Source organism: Pezoporus wallicus, unplaced genomic scaffold, assembly GCF_028554395.1.
Source record: "Pezoporus wallicus isolate ANWC-B61680 ecotype Strahan unplaced genomic scaffold, APGP_CSIRO_Pwel_v1 contig_747, whole genome shotgun sequence".
Classification (NCBI taxonomy): Eukaryota; Metazoa; Chordata; class Aves; order Psittaciformes; family Psittacidae; genus Pezoporus; species Pezoporus wallicus.
The window spans coordinates 1,120,081-1,130,828 of NW_026638457.1; the positions used below are offsets into that span (position 1 = coordinate 1,120,081).

Sequence of the window (10,748 nt, forward strand, 5' to 3'; positions counted from 1 at the left end):
CTGAGCAGAGTAGTGACCTGTGTGACCTCCTGAGGTCTCTTCCATCTCAATTATCCTGTAGTTCTATGCTCCAGCCTCAGCCCACTTCAGATATAACAGCGATTATTCCTTCACCACAGCCTGTTATAACTGAGTGCTGGATATGAAAGCCTGTTTCCCCTTTGCTTTCTTGACCTGACCCATGCAACTAGAGAGCTGCAAACTAGATCAGCATAAAATATTCTAACTTTCCAAATAAAGTGATTAGCAAGTAGGAATTACATATTAAAATCAAACAAGAGAAGGATCTGCAAGAAAAACACAGGAAGCAGCTGGGAACAAGACAGACCAGAAGAAATAGGTCAGTAAGAGGTCCCTAAAACATTGCAGAGTAAACAAAGTTACCAAACAGTACTGCCCTGTGGACAGCAGAATGGAAACTAAGCCTCAGAATGGAAACGATCCTCTAAGCCAGCTATATTATCCTATATAAAAATAATGTGGTAATGCAGTCATTTTGTAATCCATGTATAAAGCATCCCTTCACTGTCAATCCAGGTATGGATCACGACCTAATGCTACAGCTCAGATAGATTCAGCCTGAACTGGCATTCAGAGGTTCTAACTCTGCTAAGGACACAAGAAGTGATCAAAGATACCCCAGAAAAAATAATCCTTTTGCTGCCATTTGCTTTAGGGGTGGGGAAAAAACAAAACAAACCAAACAAAAAAAAAACCCACCATGACAAAAGCAAAAAAGGCACTTGGAAAATTACACACCTAAAAACTGCTAAAAAATGAATACTATCAATGTTTAAAAGTCAAGCTCTGAAGACTTTGAGAAGTAGCCATTACTGAACTGTAATCAAACACTATGACATTGACTTTAACTACGTGACTAAATACTACTTATCCATACAGAAACCACCTTCCTTTAGAAGGCACATTACTCACCAAGACAACTGTTCAAAGCATTGCTTTCTCCACAACTATTCTGTGTCACCATGTCATACTTAATCAACACAACTCAAACCTTATTTTAATAACTCTAAGGAAAAGAAAATCAGGAAGAGACAGAATCATAGAATCGTTAAGGCTGGAAAGGACAATCTAGCTCCAGCCCCCCTGCCATGGGCAAGGACACCTCACACTAAACCATGCCACCCAAGGTTTCGTCCAACCTAGCCTTGAACACTGCCAGGGATGGAGCATTCACAACCTCCCTGGGCAACCCATTCCAATGCCTCACCACCCTAAAAGGAAAGAATTTCTTTCTTATATCCAACCTAAACTTCCCCTGTTTAAGTTTTAACCTGATGCAAAAATCATAACCATCCACTCATTTTTGTTGCCCAATTTAAGATGCAAAGTGCTCTGAAAAAAATCAGATCCTAGATAGTATAAACCACAGCTCCCAAAGGCCGCATAGTCCCCACTTCAAAGCTTTACATTTCAGAACACTTTTGTTATTATGTCGTCTTGACAATACTCTTTCAAACACAGCGTGTGTATCATATACATCTAGATTGAAGTAAATTAGGTTACAGTAATAGAAGAGATTTCTCTAAGCGCCATTCAAACCAGTAGGGCTCCTCAGACATTTCAACATGTGCCTAAGTATAAATACACCTTACTGACTCAGTGTTTTTTCACAGAGGCAGAAGAATAGCTCACCTTTTTCCTACAGTATGTATTGAAATGTCTCAGTATTAAGATTTGTATTTTATGAGGTTTCATTCAAAAAAACCTGACATTTCAGATGTCACTAAAACAAGCTGCCTGTTTGGAAAGTAAAGCATTTACCAAGTCCCACAACATACATAACATTTGGGCAAGTATCTAAGCATGATCTTCTACTGGAAATGAGGCGACTAAACAATCTTCCTATCTAGTTCAAACTGGACTACTGGTCAGGTTAGCAAATATAGAGGAAAAAAATTATACATCATTGTATTAAAGTATTTTTTATGTCTATGAGAGGTAGTGTAACCTGAGTGATCATTTTCCAACCCGAGACTCCAGGATGCCTTAGATAAATAGTCATACTTCCTGTTTCCTCACTTTCCTCATTTGTGACAAGTAAGTCTGACATCCTTTAGAATTGCTTTGAAATTTATTTATGAGACTACTGTGTGAAATTACACATAACAATACCCAAAAAACAGGCAGAGTGTAAAATACAACGCACATGCATAAGTCCATTCGTGAACCAAACAATTCGATGCTGCAAAAACATGAACCAAAACGCACATTTCCAGAAACGTTATGAACAAAGCCTATGTAACTTCATGATTTCAGTGACAGAAGATGACCACAAGCATGGGGAGAGTCCACAATGATTTTAACAGGCCAGTAATCTCTCCAGGCACCTGGAAGTAAATATTCCTCAGAGCATCAAAACAAAACAAAAACCAAACAACGAAACAACAAAACTTGCCCTGTCCAAGTTGCTACTTGTAGTAAAATAAGGAGGAAAGCAGCAGAACAGCATGAGAATGCAGGCCATAGACATGTTCACATCTAGCCATCAGGACTGCTTACAGACATGCACTGCTCTGGGAGTACATTTCTGGATAAGCAGAACAAGCCTTTCCCTGATCTGTTTACCCCTCCCTTATGGGCAAATGGGAAAGCCACCAAAGCTCCACCTACTCCCTCTTCATCCCCCTGCACAAGTGCAGAAGAAAGCAGCCCTGACAGTTCCATGCAGCCAGCTATGAAAAGCAGCATTTTATAGTGCCAGAGATCCTCAATGCAGGGAAATTAGATCACTATGATTGAGCAGAGTTAAGAGAGGCTCCTTACAACACTGCCGATAGTCTATGCCTCCACTAGTAAATCCAGCTATGCCAGGAACCACTCGTGAGAAATGGAACTCAAGTCATGAAGACTGCTGAACTGACAGACACAGCATCCTTCTAACCCAGGCCAGCTACAGCTCTCCTATGCAATTCTGGGTCATGATTTTGGATTTAACACTACCCAGAAGCCAGTCCCAACCAGTAGCTTGCATTCAGCTATCCTGTTTTTGAAGGCAGGAAAGTTTAGCAGCTAAGACAAGGGCTAAACCATGCCAGCTAGCTTCAGGATCAGAAAAGAGTATTGGGTACATTTAATTAACTGGTAGAGAAGTAGCCATAGCCTCTCCAGGCTTCTTCGAGGAAGACTTTAAAAGTAGTGCATGCAATGAAGCATACAAGCAGACCCTGGTTAGCACCATCCGACAAAAGTCATCTACACATTGTAGTATACAAGAAAACTACAAATTAGCAGAGCTCATCTTGGCTTCTTCCCATTTCCTCTGAGCAGGCAGACCTTGCACATCATCTACTAATCCAGTCTCATTTATTTTCTCAGTTTAAAAAACAAAGTTCTATACATTTAGCATATGCTTTTACAGGAATGCTACTCTAATAAAGGAGTGTCACAAAATCGCATAAGAAGCTGGGTTTCTGAGGGCAGATCATCATCGCAGTAAATATTTAAAATGAGAGTTACTTAGAAACAATTATTATTCTAATTACTAGTCATCAACAAATCTGCTTCTGTAGACTAAACATAATTACTAGTGAATCTATTATGTTATCCTGAAAACATAGCTCCAGCTAATGCTGGCAAGTACATTTTTCACAACAGATAACTGTGCAAAAACAGTAAAAACACATGTGACAACTGTCAATACACAGCTATTGTGTGTTATCAATACTCTTTGAAATCTCTTTATTTCAGATATCTAGAATTGGTCTGTTTAAAACTGCCCCTTTCATAACCAGATACCTCTGCTGCCTTTGCTCTAATGACAGAATGCATAGGATGTCCCACAGAAAATCCATTGAGCAAAACACATTTGCCACTACTTAAACATTCATGTTTTCAGTGAGGACAAACAATTTTGTTTAACAACCCTCCTGGGCATGGATCAAACTTGCCAGCTATTCCTAGCTCTGACTATTTAAAATATGCATGTTACCTGCATCTTTATGCAAATCCACCGTTTTCTTGGAAAAGTGTTTTTACTTATTTACAAGGAAAACTTTACGATATGCTTTGTTATATATTAAGCTGCACTGTATCAGCTGACTGCTAAAAATCAAGTATGATGTAAACTGTGTGGAACATCCACATAAAAATTACGTATTTACATAAGCAGGTAAAGAACAACTGGTATTTTTGAAGTGAGACAGTTCTCTTTGCCCAGGAGCGACTCCCCACATGAAGGGAAACACGCACACCGCACCAGACACCGGCGGGTTCTCCGCGATCAAGTTATGCACGACCAGAAGTCTGAGGAGCAGGTCCGCCAGCCCCGCCGTGCCCGACCGAACCATCCCGCCGCAGGGAGAGAAGGGCCGCCTCCACCCCGCGGTGACCCGCACGGCGGCATCCAGCCCGAGAGCTTCGGAGAGCGAGAGACGCCAACTCTCAGGGATGGAGCCCAAGCCGGAAGGGCGGCCCCACCACCGGAGGAAAGTCCCCACCGGTGCCCGCACGGCCACAGGACACGGCTGAGAACTCCCGCCCGGGGCTGGCGGCGGTCCCGCCCCCGGGCCCCGCTCTGCCCCGGAGAAGCACCCGCCTGCCGCCTCCCCTCAGCCGCCGCCGAGCCCGCACGGCGCCGACCGTTACCCACCAACGGCTCTGGGAGAGGGGGCGCCCGGTAGTTCTGGGCCTCCTCAGGGCGCCGATCTCCTAAGCGACCCAGCCCGCGGGCAGGAACCCCCGGTGCTCCCCTCCCGGCCGTGGGACCCCGGCTAGAGGAACCGGCACAACCGTGCGCGGCTCTTCGCGGTCTCTGCTGCAACTCTGCCTTCTCTGGCCGCCCAGACTGCCGCCCCCTGTGGAGCAGGGGCAGCCGCAGCTCAGCCTCGCCGAACTGCCGCCGGCGGATCCAGCGCCAACTACGGCGCAATGCCTCTCCTCACCTCACGGCGTGGCCGGTGCCCCGCGGAGCCCAGCGCAGCACAAGCCCGGCCTGAGCTCTCTCCGGGAAGTTTCCTGCCATCGCAGCGGCCGGGGAAAACAAAAGCTTCCAAGCCGGGAGCGGGAAAAGGAGGAAGAAGGTCAGCGCAAGCAGGAGAGCGAGGGGCATTGCTAGCCCGCCGCGCCGCTGCCCTCTGCTGCCGAGCCCCGCGGAGGGCAGTTCGCTCAGCGCCACCTCCCCATTCGCTTCGGTGGCGGCTCTGCCGCACAGGCAACGCCGCGGAACCGCCGGACCCAGGAGGAGGCAGACAGGCAAACCAGCACCGCCTTGCCTTTCTATGCCGTGCCGTGCCGTGCCCTTCCTTGCTTTGCCCTGCCTGCCTACCGGCAGCCTCCCCCGCGCCCACCCGTCCCGCTCGCTACAGCGCCGCCGAGCGCCGCCCGCGCCGCGACTACGGCTCCGCCCACCCGGGGACGCGCGCACGCTCCGGCCGAGCGGCTCCGGCGGCCCCCGCACCGGGGCGGTGGGTGGGTGGATGGGTGCGCCTGCCCTCGCGAGTTCCGTGCCCTGCGCTGGGGCGGCGAGGGTCGACCCCCTCCCATTGTCTCCCCCCCCTTGCCCCGCTCCCGTTCGTGTCCCACCGCCAGGCGTCCAGCGGCTGTGCCTGTACAGCTGGAGACCCCGCTTCTGCAGAGCCAGCTGAAAGAAACGCTGAGGGCAGGAGCAACAAACGCAGAGCTCCCAGTCTTCTACTGGGCTGGGTCTAAAATATCATAGAAGAATATAGAAAATATCACCCACCCAGGGTTGGAAGGCCTTTGGAGATCATTTAGGCCAACCCCCTTTCCAAGGCAGGGTCACCTGCCTCAGGTTACACAGGAAAGTGTCCAAGCAGGTTTTGAATGTCTCCGGAGATGGAGACTCCATGCCCTCTGGGCAGCCTGTTCCTGTGCTCTGCCATCCTCAACGTGAAGGAAGTTCTTCCTTATAGAATCATAGAATAGTTAGTGTTGGAAAGGACCTTAAGATCATCTAGTTCCAGCCCCCCTGCCATGGGCAGGGACACCTCACATTAAACCATGTCACCCAAGGCCTCGTCCAACCTGGCCTTGAATACTGCCAGGGATGGAGCATTCACAACCTCCCTGGGCAACCCATTCCAGTGCCTCACCACCCTAACAGGAAAGAATTTCCTCCTTATATCCAATCTAAACTTCCTCTGTTTAATGTTGAGGTGAAACTTCTTGTGTTTTAGTTTATGGCCATTGCTCCTCATCATGTTGCTGTGCACCACTGAAGAGTCTGGCACCATTCTCTTGGCACCTGCCTTTGAGATACTTATACGCATTAATGAATGAGATCCCCTCTCAGTCTTCTCCAGACTAAACAGGCCCAGGTCCTGCAATCTACCATCATGAGAGAGATGCTTCAAACCCCTGATCATTCTTGCAGCCCTCCACTGGACCCTCTCAGGTAGCTCCTTGTCTTTCTTGTACTGAAGAGCCTAGAACCAGACACAGTACTCCAGACTTGACCTCAGCAGGGTCAAGTATATGTGGTAGTATTGCAGTCCTTGTGTACATAAAGGGAAAATTAACATAAAAGATTTCAGAGTCGCTGTCTCAATTATATAAATTTATAGTGGCTGATTTTTAAGGACTAAGCTATTATGTATCCTCATTGCCCACACTGCTAACACAGTAAGGAGGTAGATTTGCCAAATAGGGTATAGTTAAAATGCTGAGGTCACACAGTATGTAGCAGCCGTACCACCTGCAGCCTAGAATAGGGTGACTACTGATGCCAAGATGTTCAAGGCAGTAGACCATAATTTCATACCAAAATCTATGTGGTTCAGGGTAGCTTATTGTGCTTTTAGCTAGTTGTCTTATTTTCATAGTTAAAACATACATTATTGGCAAGACTCACTTTATCATATTAAATGGATGTACAAGGATACAAACTGATAGGAAAACTCTGTATTGTGTTACAGAACTTGATGTCTGAGCCAGGATGTCTTTCACAATTCCTTTTTCTATTCAAACTGAGTTTACCTTATTGCTAGCAGTAGGTCACTACATCATGTCACAACTGCTCACAGTGAACTCAGAACACAGGAGAATAAGGAAGCTTCTCAGTGTCCCAAATGGATCTCTTCAGCATGAAGCTGATGTGATAGATGCTAGCAGGATGTTAACTGCTACATCCACTGATACTGCTTTGACTTTTGAGAAGTGCAACTCTTGATTGAGTTCAGCTGCACTGCACACACAAGCCTATGGTTGAGAACTGCAAGGCAAATGCAGAGAGGAAGCTATTCTTTCTGGCTGCGTAAAGAATTCTTGAGCAAGTAAAACTATTTTTTTATTCTTACATCTTCTTTAACAAGTGGTGTGAGCACTTTTTTGTTGTAATTTCCCATCACAGGAGAACCCCTGTTAAGTTCTACTCCTTGTTTTGAGTATAGAAAGAAAAAAATCTTGTGGAATTTGTTTTCTGAGATGCACTCTGAACTCCTCCCATCTGAAATAAGCATAACTAACCAGTGAGAAACTGCCCCACTGGGCCTTCTGATTTGTATTGCTGTGGTTGACTAAAGTCTTTAAAGACTTTTTCTAGCACAGGGGAGATGTGATATATTGATTGAATCTGAAAATCCTCAGATATTATCACTGCACTCCATCTTGTGGAAGAGGCAACAATATATTTTAAAATGATCCTGTAGTGGGATTTTTGAGTAATTAAACCCAACAATGCCTGGTTCTTGCTGCCAAAGCAAGGAACTACCTACAGCAGTGGTTACAAGCAGTTGTTTAATTCTCAATCTGCCTAATTGTACCCAGTGGATTTGTATAAATGTCCCTTGGGTTTTAGGTATGAGCTTCACATCTCTTTGTTTAGGAAAGGAGCTTTAGGAAAGCATCTGAAGAGTGATTTGAAAGGAGAAACTAAAGCTTTCTAGGTGAGGTTGCCAAGGAGCACCCCAGATTCGGGAGAGTCATCATAAGGTTAAAGAAGCAGCAAGATGGAGAAGGGATGGTGATTTATGGGATATGTGTCTGTGGTAAAGACTGTGCCAGGCAGGATTGCTCTGTAAGGAACTGCCTGGTTTGGGTTGGTTTTGGGTTGTTTTTGTTACCTCTATAGTAAGTACAATAATCTTACTGAGTCTGGGATGCTATCTGTCTTACCAAAAAAACCCAAATGATGAAGTTCTCCCTGCCCTTCTGAAAGTGCCTTTCATGGCTTGTGACCTTTTTCACCTTGATGTTCAGCGCTGCTTTGGGAAATCAGAGTAGGTATTGAGGCAGCAACTGTGAACCATAGCAGAGGCATATGCATACACATTTGTGTCTGGGCAGATGCAGAGAGAATTGAGAAACTTATCTGGATTCACAGCTATAGAAAGGTTAGACTTATAATAGTTGCCCTAGGACAAGCTTGAAGATAAAGCCATTTAACTTTAATGAATAACTTAAAATACAAAGGGCTAGTTCCCCCAGCTGTTCCTTGGACAGAAGAAAAAAATGTTTTCTTGAGAAGAGACTGTAGAAAAGCTTAGTCATTCAGACCCAAAAAAGCAGAGAAAAATGGGTCTTGCACAGGAAAAAGCTAGGAGAAAATTCTGTTGTACAAATGAGGATCCTTTGAATTACCTCACCCCAGAAGCAGGTTCCACAAGGAGATTAAATTTAATTAGTAGATGTGAAGTGTGGTTTTTGTTTTCTGTTTTTTTTTTTGTTTCTCCTTTTATTTTTTCCAGAACTGCACCCTCTTGCAGTAGTAGCAGTGTGATGTGGCATGGAAGAGCAGTGCTAAATGAAGCACTGGCCTTTTTAGTTTCATTTACCAGAGAGGGGCTTGGACAACAAAGTGGTCAACTTGCTGATTGCTGGTGTGCTTTACTGCTCCAAACTGTGCCAAATCCAGTAAGGTAGAATTGATCAGCTTTAAGAAACGCCTCAGTGCAAAGAAAGCCTTGAAGATGGAGCACCTCTTTCTGTCTACTTTTGTAACAGTGGAGACAGGTCTCATTAATTCTTGAGATAATACTAAGAGCAGGGTATCTTTATGGACTACAGTGTTTGTTAGCCTTTTCCAGACTCCTTGGTCATTTTCGTAGGGCAATGACTCATCACTTCATTACTGCACTGATTACATTAAGACGTTAGTATCTTTACAATACAAGTAACATAATGCTTATGCTAATTCACTTTATGCGCAACTGTCAGAATACTCGTCAACTGGAAGTATCTTACATGAGCATTTCAGAATTATTTAGACTTTCCTGATTATTCATATTTATGATATTTAACTCTATTCAGTGATGATTTTGTGTATAGCATGTAAAAACTCAGAACAAATTGTCAGAACTTTTTGTGCAACCATTAGATTTGTTTGAAGGGAAATTAGAATATAACATGACTGCTCTTCAGTTTTTGCTAGAATCCAGCCTCACAGATTTTTTACAGAATAGGGCAAAGGCTAATGTTGGGGTGGGGGTAGCAAGGAAGACTTACTCAAAAGGAAAAGTCTGCTTTTGTCGAAACATTGAGTGTGGTTTTAAAATGATGCAGTTTTGTTTTTTTTTTCCTAACAGTAGCAAGAAGACATGCAGATGAACAGAACAAAAATCAGATGTTAAGCGATTTTCTGTTTGCGCTTATTTTACTAAGCATAAGTACAAGTTAGTTATATAAAACCACAAAAGAGTCTTGAATTTCAAAGTTGCCTCTGAACTCTGTGGTCTGAAGAAAAGGAAGGCTTCAGGAATGTGGTTTCTAGTATATCCAACATAACCCCCACACACACCTCTTATAATCTTTTTTTGCCTCTTATTTCTTTGTAATTGAATTAATTTGAAGACATGGGAAAACACAGCAGAGTATAACAATGAAGGGTCAGTACCAAGGTCTTACCTCAGTGGGGTTATTCATGTGCTTGAATTTACACAAGTGCTGTGTTCTGCCCGCATGTGGAATGCAAGCAAGCTCACCCCAGTGACTGGAGGGATTGAAGAAAGACTGGGTGAGTAAGGATTATAGTGAAAAAACAGACTGCTATTTTGAAATGGAAATTTATGACATTTAGCTGAGAATTGATGCAGAAGGCTTGTGAACTGGAACTGAGTTTGAAATGCAGCATGAAAATGCTTTCACACCTTTCTCTAGAAAAATGAGGTTCTCTAGAGCTGTTTTTGCAGTGGAGTAAATAACAACTAGTCATTTCCTCACAGATTCAGCACTTTGTATTCTATCCTGGTTTTGTTCTGAGAGGAAGAGAAAGAAGGAGAAAACATTTGAACAAAATTTGTGTCAAAGTAAATATGAGATCATTTATTACGTAATTTCAGGTATTGACATGCATTTGGTGTCTCTTGTCTTCTCTTTTGGCCATCTGACTGTTACCAGAGTTATTCCTCTTTTACTTCTCATAGGAAAACTGAAAAGATGGTCAACAAACCTCATAAATCCACCTTCCTCTCAAAGGGTATTTGCTGCTTCAGTTGCTAATGTTTGCCTTTGAAGCAAGATAAACCAAAGCTGTGTTGCATCTGTGCGCATCCACATTGCCATGGGGATGTTTTGGGAAAATTCAGCATTCAGCTTCCAGTTTATAAGACCCTGAAGTGTCTGGGCTATAACTTCAATCCTTCAGCAATTATAATCTTTTCAGAAGCTTGTGGTAGTGGAAGACATGGCACGGAATCGTCCCCAGAGTGATATTTTGCCCCTGGAACTCAACTTTGTGTGTCTTCATCCCATGTCCCAGTTTTAACAAAGGAATGAGTAACAACACTTCTCTTCATTTACACTCTTGTGTAAGAGAAGCAACTGACCTCCCCTTC

The 10,748-nt window shown here is 44.2% G+C and overlaps 1 protein-coding gene and 1 long non-coding RNA gene across 3 annotated transcripts in view; one reads left to right on the forward strand and one right to left on the reverse strand.

Moving 5' to 3' along the window:
• Positions 1-5,038, reverse strand: part of GPR63 (G protein-coupled receptor 63) — a 31,920-nt gene extending 26,882 nt beyond the window's left edge. For both annotated transcript variants that reach the window (XM_057410816.1, XM_057410814.1), the window contains exon 1: positions 4,902-5,038. The gene's annotated coding sequence lies outside the window, so the exon portion shown is untranslated. The remainder of the gene's footprint in view (positions 1-4,901) is intronic.
• A 3,621-nt stretch (positions 5,039-8,659) lies between these two features.
• LOC130599954 (uncharacterized) lies at positions 8,660-10,481 on the forward strand. Its single transcript, XR_008972335.1, has 2 exons — positions 8,660-8,795; positions 10,338-10,481. It is a non-coding gene; the product is annotated as an uncharacterized LOC130599954 (long non-coding RNA).
• The last annotated feature ends 267 nt before the right edge of the window (positions 10,482-10,748 follow it).